This window comes from Elaeis guineensis, chromosome 9, assembly GCF_000442705.2.
Source record: "Elaeis guineensis isolate ETL-2024a chromosome 9, EG11, whole genome shotgun sequence".
Lineage (NCBI taxonomy): Eukaryota > Viridiplantae > Streptophyta > Magnoliopsida > Arecales > Arecaceae > Elaeis > Elaeis guineensis.
Window position 1 is genome coordinate 74,097,759 of NC_026001.2, and position 17,027 is coordinate 74,114,785.

General features: G+C 42.9%; 1 pseudogene; it reads left to right on the forward strand.

The window, feature by feature from the left end:
* Window positions 1–4,192: 4,192 nt before the first annotated feature.
* On the forward strand, window positions 4,193–5,999 carry LOC140851495 (ATP synthase subunit beta, chloroplastic-like; annotated as a pseudogene).
* Window positions 6,000–17,027: the final 11,028 nt, after the last annotated feature.

The window sequence follows — 17,027 nt, forward strand, 5'->3', positions numbered from 1 at the left end:
TACCCGATATTCAGATAGGTCGAAGAGTCACAATCGCAACATTCAGAAATTACATGAATATGGTTACTGTATAATTTATCCTTTTGACCCCTGTGTTTAGGATGACTCAGGGTTAAACTGTCAATCCTGATCAGATCATCCGAATCATACTCAACTCAAACAGTCCTGTGACTCCTCACAAGGACTACCCTGGCCTAGGTTTTGCTAAATTGAAATATGACTGTACATAGCTCCTAAACTGGAGTGGTCAATTCCATCTTGACACACGCACCGACAAGTCAAGTACTTGACTACACCCAGCAGCCTTTTGTCACTGAATTAAAAATTCAGGTAGTCCAGTGCCTAAGTGCAGTGAGTTGCTTGCAAGTCACCGTGGCAGTCTCAGGTCAGAGGGATATTTATACCCATATTCCATCAGAGCAAATCTTGACAGCAAAAATAGCTCCGAAGTCGGTCACGTTCAGTGCAGATGTACCCTTACATCTCACCTGTATGCCATACCAATGTCTCCACACTCATTGGTTAAGAGGACAACCAACCTATATGGCACACAACGACCTATGCTTGATAAATATTGTCGTCCTTGGTAACAACGTATCATTTGGTCGCGAACAGATTTAAGGACTAAACGATAAATCCTCCTTTGTCGAGTCTAAATAGTCCTAAGGACTTCACCACAACATAGGAGTTCATTAAAAGATGAAATATTTTGTAATGAAAAATATCAAAATAATTTTTATTAATTCATAATTCATGTACAAATACAAAAATGAGCACAACCGTCAACAGGCTGACGATTGACTTTGGGACACTATTCCCAATAATTTTTTCCCTACAAAAGCACACTTCGAGCGTTAAGCGAGGGCACCGTAGCGTAGCGAGGATACTGTCCCCGAGCGGAGTGAAAGATTGCCTTTGCCCCTTTTTACTAGATTTTATCACTATCTTGCTCATAGGATGGTTTATTCGATACTGCAGGCTCAAGCTTAAAAGATAGTGCTGACTTGAAAGCGACTTGAGAACAGGCCTGCATCAGAGAACTGCTTGAAAAAGAGACTTTTTATCACTCTTCACATCTGAAGAAAGGGGCTCTCCTCTCTTACCTTCTTTTAGAACTGGACTTTCTTAAGGCAGGATGTAAATCCTGATGATAAAGGATGATGGATGACTTCATCTGTTAGACCTTACGAGCTAACTTCGTTACCTGAGGAGTGCTCTTTTCTACTTCTTTGTCTTGTTTGTTCTAGTGACAACATTTCCACAATCAACGAGAAGCCTTTTCCTAGCTTACAGAGCTCTCTTTCTCTGGGATATTCAAATTCCATTTTAGGGTAGGGGCAAGCCTACCACAGATAGTTGGAGAGCGAGTACATTCAGATCGAGATTCCATCTAAGCCCTGTACTATGGAAAGGGAAAAGGATTACATTCCTATATTACGACAATACTAGTGTCAGCAATCGAAGATATAAGTGAGATGAGGAGAGAGAAGATCAATTGAGAGGATTCAGAGAGAGCCACTCCTCTTTCAAGTCTAATCCCATGAGAAGAAGATATGGAGGCATCATATCCAGGGACCATAACAGGTAATTGCCTTTTACTCACCTAAGGCAATTAGGCTGTCAAATCGATTGTATCTGTCACATAAGTAGTTGTATTGAATAGGTAGACGCACCATAAGATGATCGCTAAGAAAAGGACATACATTATGCAATTGGGTGGTAAGTCACAATTGCATGAGATAACTTTCTTGGGGTAGAGAACTTATTTTAAGATTGGGTGGGCGCTTATTTTCTTTATTGATTACCCATTTGTGAGAGCCATTATTCGGTGATTGAGTGCTCCCATGTAAGGATTCGTCGGACATGGGGTACGTAAGTGACTACTCCGTGGATAACAAGTTGGGTTAGACTTCAGCTTTGAGAGATTATTGAAGCCCTGAACCAGGGAAAAAGAACGAGTTTGAACAGCACGGCATTCTCTTCTGTTTTCCCCGATTCAAGATGAAGAATAGAAGTTCCGAGCCCGGGCACCCTCACTATTTAGTGATTCGGGATCCAACTCTATTGTTCTCACCTGCCCTGTCATGTCTTAGGGATCCAAGCCTTAGAAGAGGTCCGACCAAAGCAAAAGAAAGAGGGGAGGCCTTCCTATTAGGAATTCTTCTCCTCTTTCTTTGACCACTCAAGCTAGCCCTTCCTTCTATTCTGAAACCTAGAAGTAGAAGGAGAACTCCCAACTCGGGAGCTGATTGAATGATTCTTATTCACTACTAAGTTAATCGTTCTGTCCTACTTGACTCTATTATGATACCTCACCCTAGGGTTAGGAGCTGGCTTAAGCCATGCCCTTACTTGACTCCCAAGACCGGATATGCTGCTAAGAAGAGAAAAAACCTCGGGTCAACTACCTTTTTAGCTTTAGAGAATCTAGTGAAAGCAAAACCCGCGTCTTAAGGAAGAGTAGGAGAAGTTGGTAAGTAGATTTCCATTCCCTTGAGCCTGGTATTCATTCTTTAAAGCCTTGAACCAAGTGTGGGCTCGATCCCATCTCTGGTATCCCTTCCTATAGTTAGTTACTTAGCTCCCCAGACTTCTTCCTTCTAGGCGAGGATTCTAAACCAATAGCAGCCTTTCTCTTATATAGGAAAGCACTACTGCTACTTTCTTATGTGAATACCGGGTTCTTTCACTCCTAAATCTCACTCTTTAGTGAAAGTTTCTATCTCACCCTCTGCCCTACATCTTCCCTATCTGAGATTCCAGGGGTAACCTTAGGAAACTTCTCTTTGGAAACGGAGAAGGGAGACGTCAGTAAACCGTCTAGCTCGAACTGGTAACTCGAGTTCACCAATGCCACAACGAATGCACAATTACCCGATGTTAAGGCACTGAAACAATCTGGTTCAGCGTACGTCCTCGACGACCGCAAGACTTGGAGCATGAAGTTTCTGGGCACTCTTCTGCTTCCTATAGGTGCAAATCCTGAGATAGGGCGAAGAGGAGAATAAGTGAAGTCCCGGTAAGCAAGCTTTCACCTCGGGGCTCTACCACTAGCTATGACTAGGTTTGGCTAAATGTCTAGAAAGCCTGGTCCCTACATTGATTAGAAAGGCGAGTTGGGTGCAAGTCCGAAAAATCCTGATCAAAACTCCAGTTGTTCCCTGGATCTGATTCTCAACCTCCCCATTATATTGATTAATTGGAAGCAAATGATGGAGAAGGAAGGGTAGAGAAAGATCTATATAATCTACAACAACTGGCGGGCCTTCCTCCGGGCGAATAACAGAGGATGAATACGACCTGGTGTGAATTGGCTACTCACATCATGGCCCCTTTAAGTCAACTGCTATTTTCACGGCTCGTCCCCCAGTCAACCCTTATGGCATAGGAATCGCCGCAATCCACTCCCGAAACTCCACCCTCTCCGGGACAAGAGGGATGTTCTGAATAGGCAACCAGGCCCCTTTTCTCTCACTCATAACCCTAAAATGGCACTGGATTTGACAGTCAGACGAACAGATTATCGTCTATTCGCTCGTTCTAGACTAAAGAACTGGTAGTACAATGATTGACCCGATATAGACCGTGTTCCGCGTCAGACCTCAACTCCTGGGTAGAAATCCCCTTTATGAGATCCAGGTATCGCACCCCGTTTGATTGGCTCTGCTAGGCTTGCTACGGCTTGCCCGACCCATCCAATTTTGAATCAGGTAAAAAAGAAGTGAAACCATTCGCTGCTGTAGGGGGGTTTGGATTGGACATGGAATCCGCCTAGCACACAAGTGGGAGATAAATGGGGAAAGGTGCAGGAGGTATAGCAAGCGCGGTCTTTTAGAGCCGTAAAAGAAGGACCTTTCTTGTCTGTGACATGTGCACGGGTGTCTAAGTGAGGGAGTCTGCAGTGCCTGTTTGGGGGGGTCTTTCCCTCCGGGAACTGACTTTCGCTTACCTGATGTAGCCGGCAAACGTCCCGATTGTCCCATAGCTGTGGTGGCACCGGGCGGATGCATATTTATTCCTTTAAGCCTTGTGATCTTAATTTGAGAAATGTTGATTAAGATTACAGGCTTAGAGTATTCTCAGTTAGTTGCTGTAAGATTTGACCAAGGGTTTATAGGATTGATATGTTTAGGGGGAGGGCATCTCAGTCCCAGCCTTGTCCAGTAAGTTGGAAGCAATAGGCTCTCCGGTGATGGGCGTAAGAATCCAGTTGAAAGGATTGACTTGTCTTAGCTCAAAAGCAGGAGTCTCTGTTGTAGTTGCTTTCGATGCTAAGCCAGGTAGTCTTCCATGCGTAAGCCCTTTGTAGGAGTGGTTTATAGGGCAGAAGGTATAGAATGGAGGGAGGGTCACATTTGAGTTGCCATCCCATCCGTAGCTTTTACAGAGAGTTATCTTATCTTTTATCTTTGTTAAGACTATAAGCGAGTCTATTGTCTGTCTAATCACCCAACCTTTTGGTAGAGTAATAAAATCCATTTTCAAATGAGCAAGTAGGAATATATATTTCCCAATGCACTCCCTCTACTTTTTGTTAGTAGAGTGATTTCATCCCTCATCTTGTCATATAATATGACTCGTAATTTCCTATTTCCTCCCTCTCGCTGGCAGGTAGGGCTACTTTAGTACAAGCTGTCACAGCTACTATGGCCAATTATTCTATGCAAATGGTGTGCTTCCCATCTCTATCACGGATCAGTTAGATCGCCTTAATAGGCTCTTTTGGGATCAACCAATGAGAATAGAAAAAGTTCATTGAACCGGCGTGGAAGACGGTTTGTAGTCCTAAAAGGGGGGTCTTGGTCTCAGGGAATCGAAAGACATGAATGATGCTTTGTTTATGAAAGGAACCTGGAGAATGATTTTAGAGCCTGAGTCATTTTTGGTTAGGGTGTTACAAGGTACGTAGTCGCTCAATCAGAGGGAAAGGATAATATTGATATTGAAAAGGCAATTCCCTTTGGGGGGCTGAGTCTCATAATAGGCAGAGGTCTGCTATCTGGAGGGGTATTTGAATCAGACATAGTTGGTTAAGGAAGGTATTAGATAGATTCCAGGTAATGGTCATTCAATCAAGTTTTGGCAAGATGATTGGTTAGGGGTGGGCCCTCTGCTGAAGTATACTAGAACTGGGATCCCACAAGAAGTAGAAGAGCTAACAGTGGCTGACTACATGGATGCAGAGGGTCATTGGAGATGGAATTGCTTTGAGAATTTCCTCCCAGCCACTATTTGTTTAAGAATAGCAAGTATGAGAGTTGGTTTAACTGCCCTAACCATGGCGGAATATTTTCGGGATGTTAATGAACAAGACGTGCTTCTATTCATCGATAATATTTTTCTTTTGTCCAAGCAGGATCAGAAGTATCCGCCTTATTAGGTAGAATGCCTTCCGCAGTGGGTTATCAACTACCTTAGTACAGAAATGGTTCTTTGCAAGAAAGAATTACCTCTACCAAAGAGGGATCTATAACTTCGATCCAAGGGTTTATGTACCTACGGACGATTTGACCGACCCTGCTCCTGCCATGATATTTGCACATTTAGATGCTACTACCGTTTATCAAGAGTATTAGCTGCTAAAGGTATTTATCCAGTAGTGGATCCGTTAGATTCAACGTCAACTATGTTACAACCTCGAATGTTGGTGAGGAACATTATGAAACTGGCAAAGAGTTAAGCAAACTTCACAACGTTACAAAGAACTTCAGGACATTATAGCTATCCTTGGGTTGGACGAATTATCCGAAGAAGATCGTTTAACTGTAGCAAGAGCACAAAAATTGAGCGTTTCTTATCACAACCCTTCTTCGTGGCAGAAGTATTTACAGGTTCTCCAGGGAAATATGTTGGTCTTGCAGAAACAATTAGGGGGTTTCAATTGATCCTTTTGGAGAATTAGACGGTCTTCCGAGCAGGCCTTTTATTTGGTGGGTAACATCGATGAAGCTACCGCGAAAGCTATGAACTTAGAAGTGGAGAGCAAATTGAAGAAATGACTTAAATCTTTGTGTACTGACTCCTAATCGAATTATTTGGATTCAGAAGTGAAAGAAAATTTGATCTACTAATAGTGGCCAAATTGGCGTATTACCAAACCACGCCCCTATTGCCACGCTGTAGATATAGGTCTTTTGAGAATACGCCTCAACGACCAATGGTTAACGGTGGCTCTGATGGGTGGTTTCGCTAGAATAGGTAATAATGAGATCACCATTTTAGGAAATGATGCGGAGATGAGTACTGACATTGATCCGCAAGAAGCTCAGCAAGCTCTTGAAATAGCTGAAGCTAACTTGAGTAGAGCTGAGGTAAGAGACAAGCAATTGAAGCGAATCTAGCTCTCAGACGAGCTAGGACACGAGTAGAGGCTGTAAATGCTATTTCCTCCTAGTCAAGTCAATACATCAAAATAATCAAAAGAAGTTCTTTAGAACTGTATGATATAACGAAAAAAAAGAAAATGGGTAGAAAAACTTATGAGATATCACTCAATTGACTTCGGTATCTAATAAGTTCTACCTACTATTGGATTTGAACCAATGACTCCCGCCGTATGAAAGCAATACTCTAACCACTGAGTTAAGTAGGTTATTCACTTATAGGATTATAAGTGGAATATTATTTCTAAGCAATACCAATCTGTTAACAGTAGACGGATCAGAGAGCTATCATGTGGGATTATGGAATATCCATCTTGACAAGAAATTATCCATATTATAATATAATATATCTATGACAAGGGCTATAGCTCAGTTAGGTAGAGCACCTCGTTTACACGTGCGCTAATGCTTTTCAGGGGAGCCCATTATGCAATAAACATAATTGATCTTATTGACAAATCGATGTCTTACTCCATAGATAGATTCGAGGGAACAAGAGAACAATAGCCTGACAAATATTGGGTTCGGTCCGATTCAGGTGCGAATTCAGGTGCCAAATCAAATAGAACCCGCCATTGATTTGATAGTTGATAAGGTAAATACCCAGTCCATTCAATGCTAGGCATAATGAGTATAAGGGCCTCAAAATAACTTTTTTTCGTCCTATGAACTTTAAGGTGTATGAAGTCTCATATTCGACTCTTGCAGCGTAGCGATAGAGACTCCATCTAACTTAGTTTGATCTAGGCCGAAGGCAGACCTAAGTCAAGGTAACCCTTCTTTGAAACACTTTGGTATTGCTCCTAGATCAGAATACAAATGATGAATCAGAGCACATGGAACCATCTCATTATTTTCCTATAAAGAAAAATATGGTGGACTAACTGATCTTTACATAAGTTTATGAAAGAGCCCAATGCAACAAAATGCATGTTGGGTCTTTGAAACAGTTCGAATCATTTCGATAATAATCAGTTTGATCTGTTTTATCGAGAAGGTCTACAGTTCGAGTCCTACTTGTTTCGAGGTCAATCTATGGAGGAATGAGATGCAGTGACAGTCTCTTTCATTATTGCATAGAATAAGAAAGCTGATTCGTCATTGTCTTTCATTCCCCCACCTTTGGGTGTATTATGTTACGAATCTCGTCTTCTACAAGCTGCAAATTCAATAATCCATCCTCTGCAAAAGCTTGAGACATCGAAACCTGCTTGTCCTCAACCGACTCCCACTGGTCTGAAGATAGAAAATTCATTAAAGGACCAAATCCCAGCCAGTCCTCTTGCCAAAAAGACACAGCACCATTCCGAACAACCATCGGCTTAAATTGTAGAAAGTCTCTCATAAAAGCAATACCGCTCTCCAAGTTGGTGAAGGAGAGCCATGACTGCATTCTCTTCAAGAAGAAGATGAACAATACTTAGCATTTACGTAGTTGGCCCAGATGCCAATCCCATTATGTACCTTCCAACATTGTTTCAGTCGAAGGCTGACCGAAAGTCCTGCAAGCTTCTGACTCCAATACCACCTTCGTGTGTCGGCTTACAGAGAACAAGCCATCCAATGTCTGCGTTTGCCAAACAAGGACTCCCCATAGAAAATCGGCAAAGCATCGTTCGAGAGTATCGATCACTTTCCGAGGCACTGGCATAACAGAGAGTAGGTGTATTGGCAAGGAAGACAATACATGGCGAATGAAAATGATACGACCACCAACCGACTCTTGCACTTCCACGCCTGAATCCGACTTCGGACTTTCTCAATTATCCTTTGGAAGAGAGCTGATGTAGTGCGGCCAACATAAAGTGGGGCTCCAAAGTATGTCAAAGGTAAGAAGTTCCTTCTGAATCCAGTTGCATTGGCAATGAGAGTTTCCCGAGCAAGAGGGGCATTTTTAGGCAAGACAAAACAGCTCTTGTCTCTGTTGATGAGCTGACCCGAGGCTCTCTCAACTATCTGTAGAAACTGCATAAGTAAGTCTGAGAAGAGAGGATTTATAGCCATTGCAGAAAAGAACAGTGTCGTCAGCATTTTCAAAGTGACATATAAAAGGACACTGTGTGGGAAAAGAGTAAGGAGTGACTTGTCCCGATGAAATGAGGGCTTTGAGACCTCTACTGAGGGGTTTTGACGATGCCAAAATAAAGAAGTATGTATCCTTGCCTTGTCGCAGTCCTCTCGAGGATGGAAAGTCCCCCTTCACAGCTCCATTGAAAATAACCGAAAAGTGGCAATTGGTGAACATTTTCTGAATAAAAGCGATCCACTGGTCTGAGAATCCAAACCTGCGTAACACATGAAACAAAAAGCTCCACTCTAAACGGTCATATGCTTTCGCCATATCCAACTTCAATATCATCGCAAGCGCCTTATGCAAGCATAACCTGCTCTTCTCTTTTATTCCGCAAAGAGGTCCAGTTCCAGCAAATCAGATCTTTATCTCGTATGCAGTCTGTGCTTTATAGTCTATTTCTTTTCCTTCTTTCCCTTCGCTCGTGACCAGGCGATATAGATCGGTAAGCATTCCTTTAGCAAGTGCTAGGCCCCTATTAAGGTAGGGAGTGCAGAATCAACTAGGGCTAACCTCTTTTTAGCCTATCTGTCCTCATGCTAGCCAATCTCTGGCAATTGGTCTATGGCAAAGGGCGCTAAGCTTCAAGATGTGAACAAATCGGATGTTTTAGAATCGGATGTGCACATTCATGCAAGATTCGGTGCTCTCTTTGAAATATCCGCTCTTAGGATAGAAGAATAAGTTCTTTCGGAAGAGAAGAAGTAGCAGAATCCGTCTCCACAGAACTCATCCAGAAGGAGTATGCAGCCAGACTGACTACGGAGATAGAAAGAAGAGGGTCCGAAGGAGATTAAAGAAAGAATAGGTTGTTAGAGAATCGGATCTTAGATAGTGCACGAATGAATGCATAGTGAAAGTCAGTCTTGGTCTTGGGGTAATATCATCTTTCCTGCCCCTAGGTCCTAGGTTGCAAGTCAGCTGCTCACTCTCTCTTTCTTCGAATTCGATGTCTTAAGCAGCATGTAGCAAAGATCGATTTGAGATTCAATGTGGGACCTGAAAACATAAGCTAGAGTTGAACGATCTACTTTTCTATCCTGTGGTCCTATCCTATATAAGGCTGTTAAGGGTCTCTTCTTTATAGAAAGTAGCCTGGTCTGTCTCTCAATCAGTCTGTCCAGTCAAGTCCTTGCTCCTTGCTCTTCTCATATCTGCTCTTCTCTTTGAAAGAATAGGCTGTCTGTGAAGGCGGTCTTGTCTCTTTTACACGAATCTTTGACTCTGTTTACAAATCGGCTGTTATCGAATAGGTTCTTCTCTTTGCAAGTTCATCTTACTGTCTAGCTGCTTCAATCAAAGAAGAATTCCTTTTCCTGAGAGAGAATCCAGTAGCTGTCCAACGGTTGCAAGCAAGCAAGCCAGTCGGAAGCAAAGCAAAGGCGCTTTTGCGTCAGCAAACCACGAGTGTGTGAGTGCGCAGTTCAGTTCCTTCTCTTCGGTCAGTGCCTTTGCATGTCTTAAGCATAGTAAGAGAGATTTCTTTATGAATGATTTCGAGATGGACTTTGGAAATAAGCCAATCATAGGCTGCACATTCATATTCAAGATGTTTATGAATAGGACTAGTTGCTTTAAGGCGAGCTAGCAGATGAGCTAATCTCTTTCAGACCCTCACCAGTCCAACAGGCACAAATCTGATGGGTTCGTTCGTATCCTTTTTCGGATAGATTCATCCCAAAACTTCGTGATTTTATGCTTGGAAAATGCTCTTGTATTGCTGGCCCTTTCTATACATAAAATAAAGTAGGGAACCTTCACTATAAAAGTAGGGAACCTTCCAAAGGCCGGTGCACAAGAATAAGAACCGGATGTCAGTTCCTCGATAGGCTGCAGAATTCCTTCTGCCTCTACTGAATAGTCAATTGATGATCCGGGGTCAGTACCAAAGATTGCAACCGATTCCACAGACCATGGCAAACTTCTCCAGTTTTGGTATATTCTTGTTCATAAAGTGTGCATTTCGACCGGCTCCCAAGCACAATTGTATGAGTTTTTCTGTTCATACACCGGCCATAGGAGCGAACTGCCCTAGACTTCAAAGTATGCCTAAGGATTGTTCCTAGGGCCATTCCTCCGGCTTTTGACCGGGGGAGAATAGTCTCATTCATTAAGTAGGGTATACTTTTCATAGAAATTAAATCATATAGGAAGCGGGAAATGCTGCTTTTGTTTGTGCTACCGTTTTGAGATCCTAGCTTGCAAGGTTTTACTGCCCCTTGGAAAGATCAACCTCCGGGTTCTATGGATGAATAGAAATCTGGGAAATACCCGAAAGCATCCCCGAAAGAGACTACTTCTCACTAGCTCTTTGATCCAACGCCAGATGTGTCATTCCTATTGTCTATAAATCACTTTCCGCCTCTCCGACGGTTCACTTTTCTCTTTTAAAGAATGCCTTAGGAAAGACCCCATATGCATCTGGTTCATCCATCCACCCCCTATGATAAAGGAAAGATTCCTCGGGTAGGTCAAAGAGAGCTGGGAAGGATCATCCCATAGGCTTGTTCTCTCAGGGTCAGTGGTGGGTAGAGTGCTCAGACAATTACTTCTTTTAATGCTCTTTCTGATCGACATTAAGCTTTCGCAGTCAATATCTGAGATTGATGATGTAACTAAGTGGGTATCACGATGCCTTATCTATCCAAGACAGAATGCCTATGATTGGACAAGGCAGTAGGACCCAAGGTTGAATTTGGAATATCTGAATTCTTGTATTTAAGTAGAAAATAGCCAACTAGGGCTTGTCGGGATATGAATGAAATGGTGCTCCACAAGGGTCCGAAGGAGGTGCATGAACAGTTTATTATATGTTCACTAGGGAACTCTGATTCTCCAGATGCATACCTAACATTTTTATATGCCAAGTGCATTACTTGCTTCGACGCTCTCTATGGCAGCATCTATATTCTTTTTCTACATCAACCACTATTCTCTGGCTCATAGGTGGAGACTTCAACTCAGTGCTCTTCTCTGATGAAAGACTTGGAATATATACCTAATCAGAATGCCATGCAGGATTCTCATTTTTTCATAAACAATTGCTCGTGCAATGGGCAGGAAGAAGGATCATGTAAATGGGCAAGACTGGATCGCATCCTCTACTCCACTAAAGGGCTCCATGCTTCCCTATTACCAAAGTTGAGCACTTGAGTCGTATGCTTTCTAATCACTCTCCTCTGCTGGTGACTTTTCAAACTAACCTTGGTGCAGGTCCTCGACCTTTCAGGTTTCAGGAGATGTGGACTCGACATCCTTCCTTTAAGGAAGTGGTCTATAATAGCTGATCTATCCCGATCCATGCTCGGCCGGTGCTTAGCCTCTCTATCAAGCTGAAGAGACTAATGGCCATCTGCGAATGTGGAATAAAGAGGTTTTTGGAGATCTTTTCAAAATTCTCTCAAGCTGAGGTGAGGATGAAGTCCTCAAGTGCAAGTGCCAGCACAATCATGAACTGTGCCCGTCAAGCAAAATCTAGCAGCCCTGGAGAATGCAAGAAAAACTTAGTGGAGTTACATCTGAAAGAAGACATTTTCTGGCGATCAAAATTGCGCATGATGTGGCTGAAAGAGGGGAATAATAATACCAAGTTCTTCCATGCTGTAGTACTATACATTAGTAAGAAGAGCCAACTCACTAAGATTAATGATGAGCAAGGGCGTTAAGCCCCCTTCGGACCCTTCGAGCCTCTATCACTTCACACTTTAACAGCACCTCTGTTCTGACCTCCCTGTGAGTTCCCAAGCACCTGAGATTTGAGTATCGACCCAGTCCCGTTATGGTCGCTTTTCTGCAGCGTGAGTTGCTATTGTCTTTGAGCATACTTAAAAGGGCTCAACTGTTGGCTGGGTAGTTGCTGAACTGGTTGTGTTTGTTTCTGGTTGGTCGAACGTGGGATCTCTCTTCTGATATTGATTCTAAAGTCTATGCTTCGCCCCTTATTCATTGATCAAAGGGAGTTGGCTCGTGGCCCGATCTCCAATCTCTGACTCTTTATGGGTTTACTATTTAAAGTGCGCAATGACTGGATTCTCTAATTAACTCCCGCTATCGTGCTCATCTACAGACTCACGCCCATAGTTTCAGAAGCAGCAGGGTCCGAAGGAGAAAGTGCCGGCTGTTCTTTTTTTGGCTTTCTGAGGATACTAGGAAAAGAACCTACTCGCTTACAACTTTCACTTGACTTACGGAACTGACTTCCTATCTCTAGTATTTGTGTTCTGGAGGTAACTCAAGCAGCCCGCATTCAATCTTCCAGTTCGGCCTGACTTCGAGCCCATGGATCTAAATCTGGGTGCAAGAAGCATATTCATCTCGATCAGCAACTATAGAAGGATCTTGAATTGGCTGTACCCCCACCAGAAAGTAGGTAGTGCCTTTCCCACTCGGTCTTGATATGCAAATCTGAAATCGAACAAAGGGATGCTTTATGTAAGTAGGGGATAGACCTGGTTGGTAAGCACCGGTCATTGGAGAAATGGGATCTAGTCCCGTAGCTGCCTCCATCTCTGACTGAACCCTATTTTGACTATGCCACTTCAACGCCTATCCAACATGCCCATCGATGACTACGCTTTCCCGCTCGTGCTAGCAAATGCATAGCAATGCCCGCATCCCCCCGCATCTGTCTGCATATTGGGCCGAAAGAGATCACACTGCGGATGAGCCAACCAAGGTCTTCTGTACTGTACTCTAAAATTTCATTATGTCGATTCTGCTGCTTTCCTGTGGAATGCAAAGCATGCTAAGTTGGCCCTTTTTCGTATCATGCGTGCATCTTCCACACTATCTTCTTCTGCCAACCCAACCCCAACTCTAACTGGGCTGTGCTGTGCATTCCTTTGACTGCCTATTCTCTCTTCCTAAAGTACCTACCTCCTCTTTCCCCTTTCTCTAATATAAAGAAGAAGGTAAGCTCGTTCTATCTTTGTATTCCACTCGTAGGATTGCTTTCGAGCAAAGCTACTAGCCGCCCTAAATCTTCGGTTGACTCGTGGAGTATACTCTACCACTATATAGCTTGGGGGCTCGACAAAACTCTTTGATTGGAATCCGCTTGTGAGCTTAGCGCCCTTTGCAGATTCTTTGGCAAATACAGGTGTGAAATGGAGGCCAACAAAGTATGCTTATCATATGCTGAACTTCCTATCTCCGCAAGAGGATGTTTGAGACTCGACAAACTAGGCCTCCCTAATCTAAGATAGCTTTACATATAAATTTTTTTCAAACTTTTTCATTTTTTGAACATTTTGTAATAGGAGGTTAGGCCCAATGTCCCCCTCATTTACTTTTGAATTGATAATAAAATGCTAAAGGGTATGGGTGGGTAGCCAGGATCTACTGTTTTCGTAGACAGTAGGTTCAGGTGAAACCTGTATTCCCAGGGCCTGCTTCATTTAAAAAAAAAGTCATCCCCTTCAAGCTAGGGATTCTAGACCTTCTTGCTAAGAGATGCCATCTGATCTTTCCTGGTAAATAAGGCTATAAAAGCAAGGCCGAAGGCTATAGACTGTGAGAAGGATTTGTTGCGATAGACATATTTAACCGGGTGTCGAACTCCTAAATCAAGAAAGGGGCACATCGGTAAAGACAAACCAGTTAGCTGTTCAGGACAAGTGGCATCAGTTCTTTGCCTTAGGGAACCGATCTTTGATAAAGTTGCACGATTGAAGCGGGAAAGCAGGAAAACAATCAGGTAATCAGAAAGGCAGAAAATCAGAAAGGCAATCAACCATGCGACCTAAGGACTGGTGCTTTACTATCAAAACTCTTAAGGCGACAACAGCTTCTTCTATTCCTCGTTGGCCTGCAGAAGTCTTAGGGACATCTATTAGCAGTTGGCATTCCCGGCTCTTATTCCTATATCTTAATATGTCCATTCAATCGGAATGGATAGAGGAAGGAGTCTGTTGTGCTTTGGCTATGCCTTATCTTAGGGCATCAATCCAATTCTGGGCATCCATATAAGACCGCTTATTCCCTTGCAAAGATAAAGACTGTATTTGTCTCACCCTCCTCTTCTGGGGATCTTACCCCTGGATCTTCCTCTAGGGTTCGTGCTTTAATAAGCTCACTCATGCCATTTGACCTCATCCTATAAGATGAATCTATGCCACTAGCTCGACGTTATAAAATAGCTTGCTTTTGCTAGGCCCTATTCACTACATACAATAGACCTGTGCCTGAGGAGATCGAAAGCCTCAATCCTTAAACCTTAAAGCAAGTCCTTGAAAGAAGAGGAGTGGAGAGAAGTGGAATGGGAAGCAAGGCAATGAACATTGTCCTTAAAGCATATTCCAATTTTGATGTCTCTTCCTTTCCTTTTGGGTAGAGAAGGAAGAAGGTAGAGGTACGGCGGGCAGGCTTTTCGACTAATGATGAGAGCGGACCAGAGACCTGTTTCAAGATACGAGGCTCTGGAAGAGGAAAGAGAAAAACCAACACCTTCCTCCGTAATTGTTGCAGGCACTGTTCAAACCCTTTTGAAGATTGGATGTGTTTGGAGTGCCCTTCGCTTCTTTTCTTCGTTTGCCATGAGCAAAGCCGGCCGGCTAGCCTATCGTTTATCAGAAAAAGCATCCGTTCACGTTAGGAATAACTAGCACTACGATGACGCTAGTTACTACATTCTGAGTGGAGGATAGTTTATCTCACAACATATTGCCTTACCGCGGCTCTGACGCATCCTGTGTACTTCCAATGTCTTAGGTAAAGTTCCCTTTTTAACATATCTACTATACAGAATCCTTTTCTGGGCATCAATCCTATTCGGGGATATTGTTGAAGCGAAGTTTCACTCACCTCCATCCTTTTCTTCTGCAGATGACTCAACGGATGATTCATCTGATGTCAAAGATGGTTCTGATTTATCTAATTTAGGGCATGATTCCTCGCCAATGTATAAATAAACATCATACCCATAGGATGATTTCTCGATGAAAAAGACTATATATAAAAAGAGTAGTAAGGGGGGGATGACAAAGGCAATAAAGTATTTGCATGAAAGGACCAAGGATGATGGGAAAAGCCGAAGTAGGAGCAGTAGTCAAGCAAGCAAGAGGCCGACTTTTAAAGGATAGCACACGAGTAATGAGCAGTCCTAGGATGATATTTCTAGCAAAGAGCAAAAATGCCGGCAATAGCCTTTTCGATAGGAGCTTGCCTTGCATTCTATGCATCTTATTTACTACTAGATGTCACTTCCTTGTCTGATTCAAGGCCATCCTCATTAGCACCAAATTCAATAGCTGGGGATTCCTTCTTTCGATCCATGTCATCTGGCATACTAGCTCTGACGACTAGTCTTCTGTTAACTCTTAATGAAATATCTCCTATGAATCCTTATCCTTCAAAAACTTATCCTGATTAACTGAAATAGCCTATTCTCGAATAGTCGATTCTCGAAAAGAGACAATTCGATAGCAGTCGATAATAGTAGTAGTAGGATTACCTTCTAACATTCTATCTGTATTACTTTCTTTCTTTCTTACCTTGCTAGTTGCAAGAAAGTAGTTATAGAAACCTTCTTTCTATAAGCCGTTAAGGACCTTTCTAAAGAAGAGACAGGGCGGAAGCGAGTAGCAAGCGAAGCCGAGCGTACGATGGATGGAATTGCGCATTGGTTGTCTCTCGGGATATAATATAGTCCAGGGGTGGCAGAGAAAAACGTATCTCATCGGGAGTAAGGATGACTTCAAGTGCCCTAGTGTTTTCCATCTTCTCTTTGCAGATGACACAATCATCTTTACAAATGGCTCGAAGACTTCACTAACACATACATCTTATGCAGTTTATTGACCGCTATATTCAATTCAAATCATTTCATTTACTGATACACCTGCGTGTTTGGCTCTACTGCTATAGACTTGGCTATTACTATCTTGTGAGGTGTGAGTCTCCCTGTTAGTCGAGCAATAACCGTAGGCTAATATCTCATTCTTTTAAGTTAGACTTTCGCTCTTTGACTCGCTCCTATGCAGATCGAGATTCGGATGGCGGAGCTTCTTCAACAATGAAACGTCTGACTTGAGACACCTACTGCGCATCTCGCGGTTACTGATAAAAGCTAAGCCCCGGCTACGCTGAAAGCTTGCACTTAGACGTGCACTCTAACCCCACGAAAGATACATTAATGAGCGATGACTTGGTGGAAGGGAAAAAGCTCCTCTGGTCTCCATAAGCTTAGTAAGCAAAGCGATCAAACTATATATGCTTTGCTGAAGTTACGATGGGTGGCTCAGTCAATCCAGCCCCCCTTCTTTGAGGTATGTGGTTTGAGGATAGAATTCACTATCTGGAAACGGGTGTGATTAGTCCTTTGCCGTCCATTAATGAAGTGGAAAGCAATTTCGTGTCATTTCTTCAGCGATACGGGAAAGCCGTCGTGAATTTGTGGATACCATACTTTCAATCTGTTCCAACCTTAGGTAGGTTAGAGATCAAGCTTGAGGGGCAGGTCAAGTTAAGGTGTTTGCTATGGTTAACCCATTCTTGCAGACGTTATTAAGACCTCTGCACGATTGGTCTATGTCCGTTCTGAAGGTTTTACCGACAGATGGGACTTTTAACCAAAT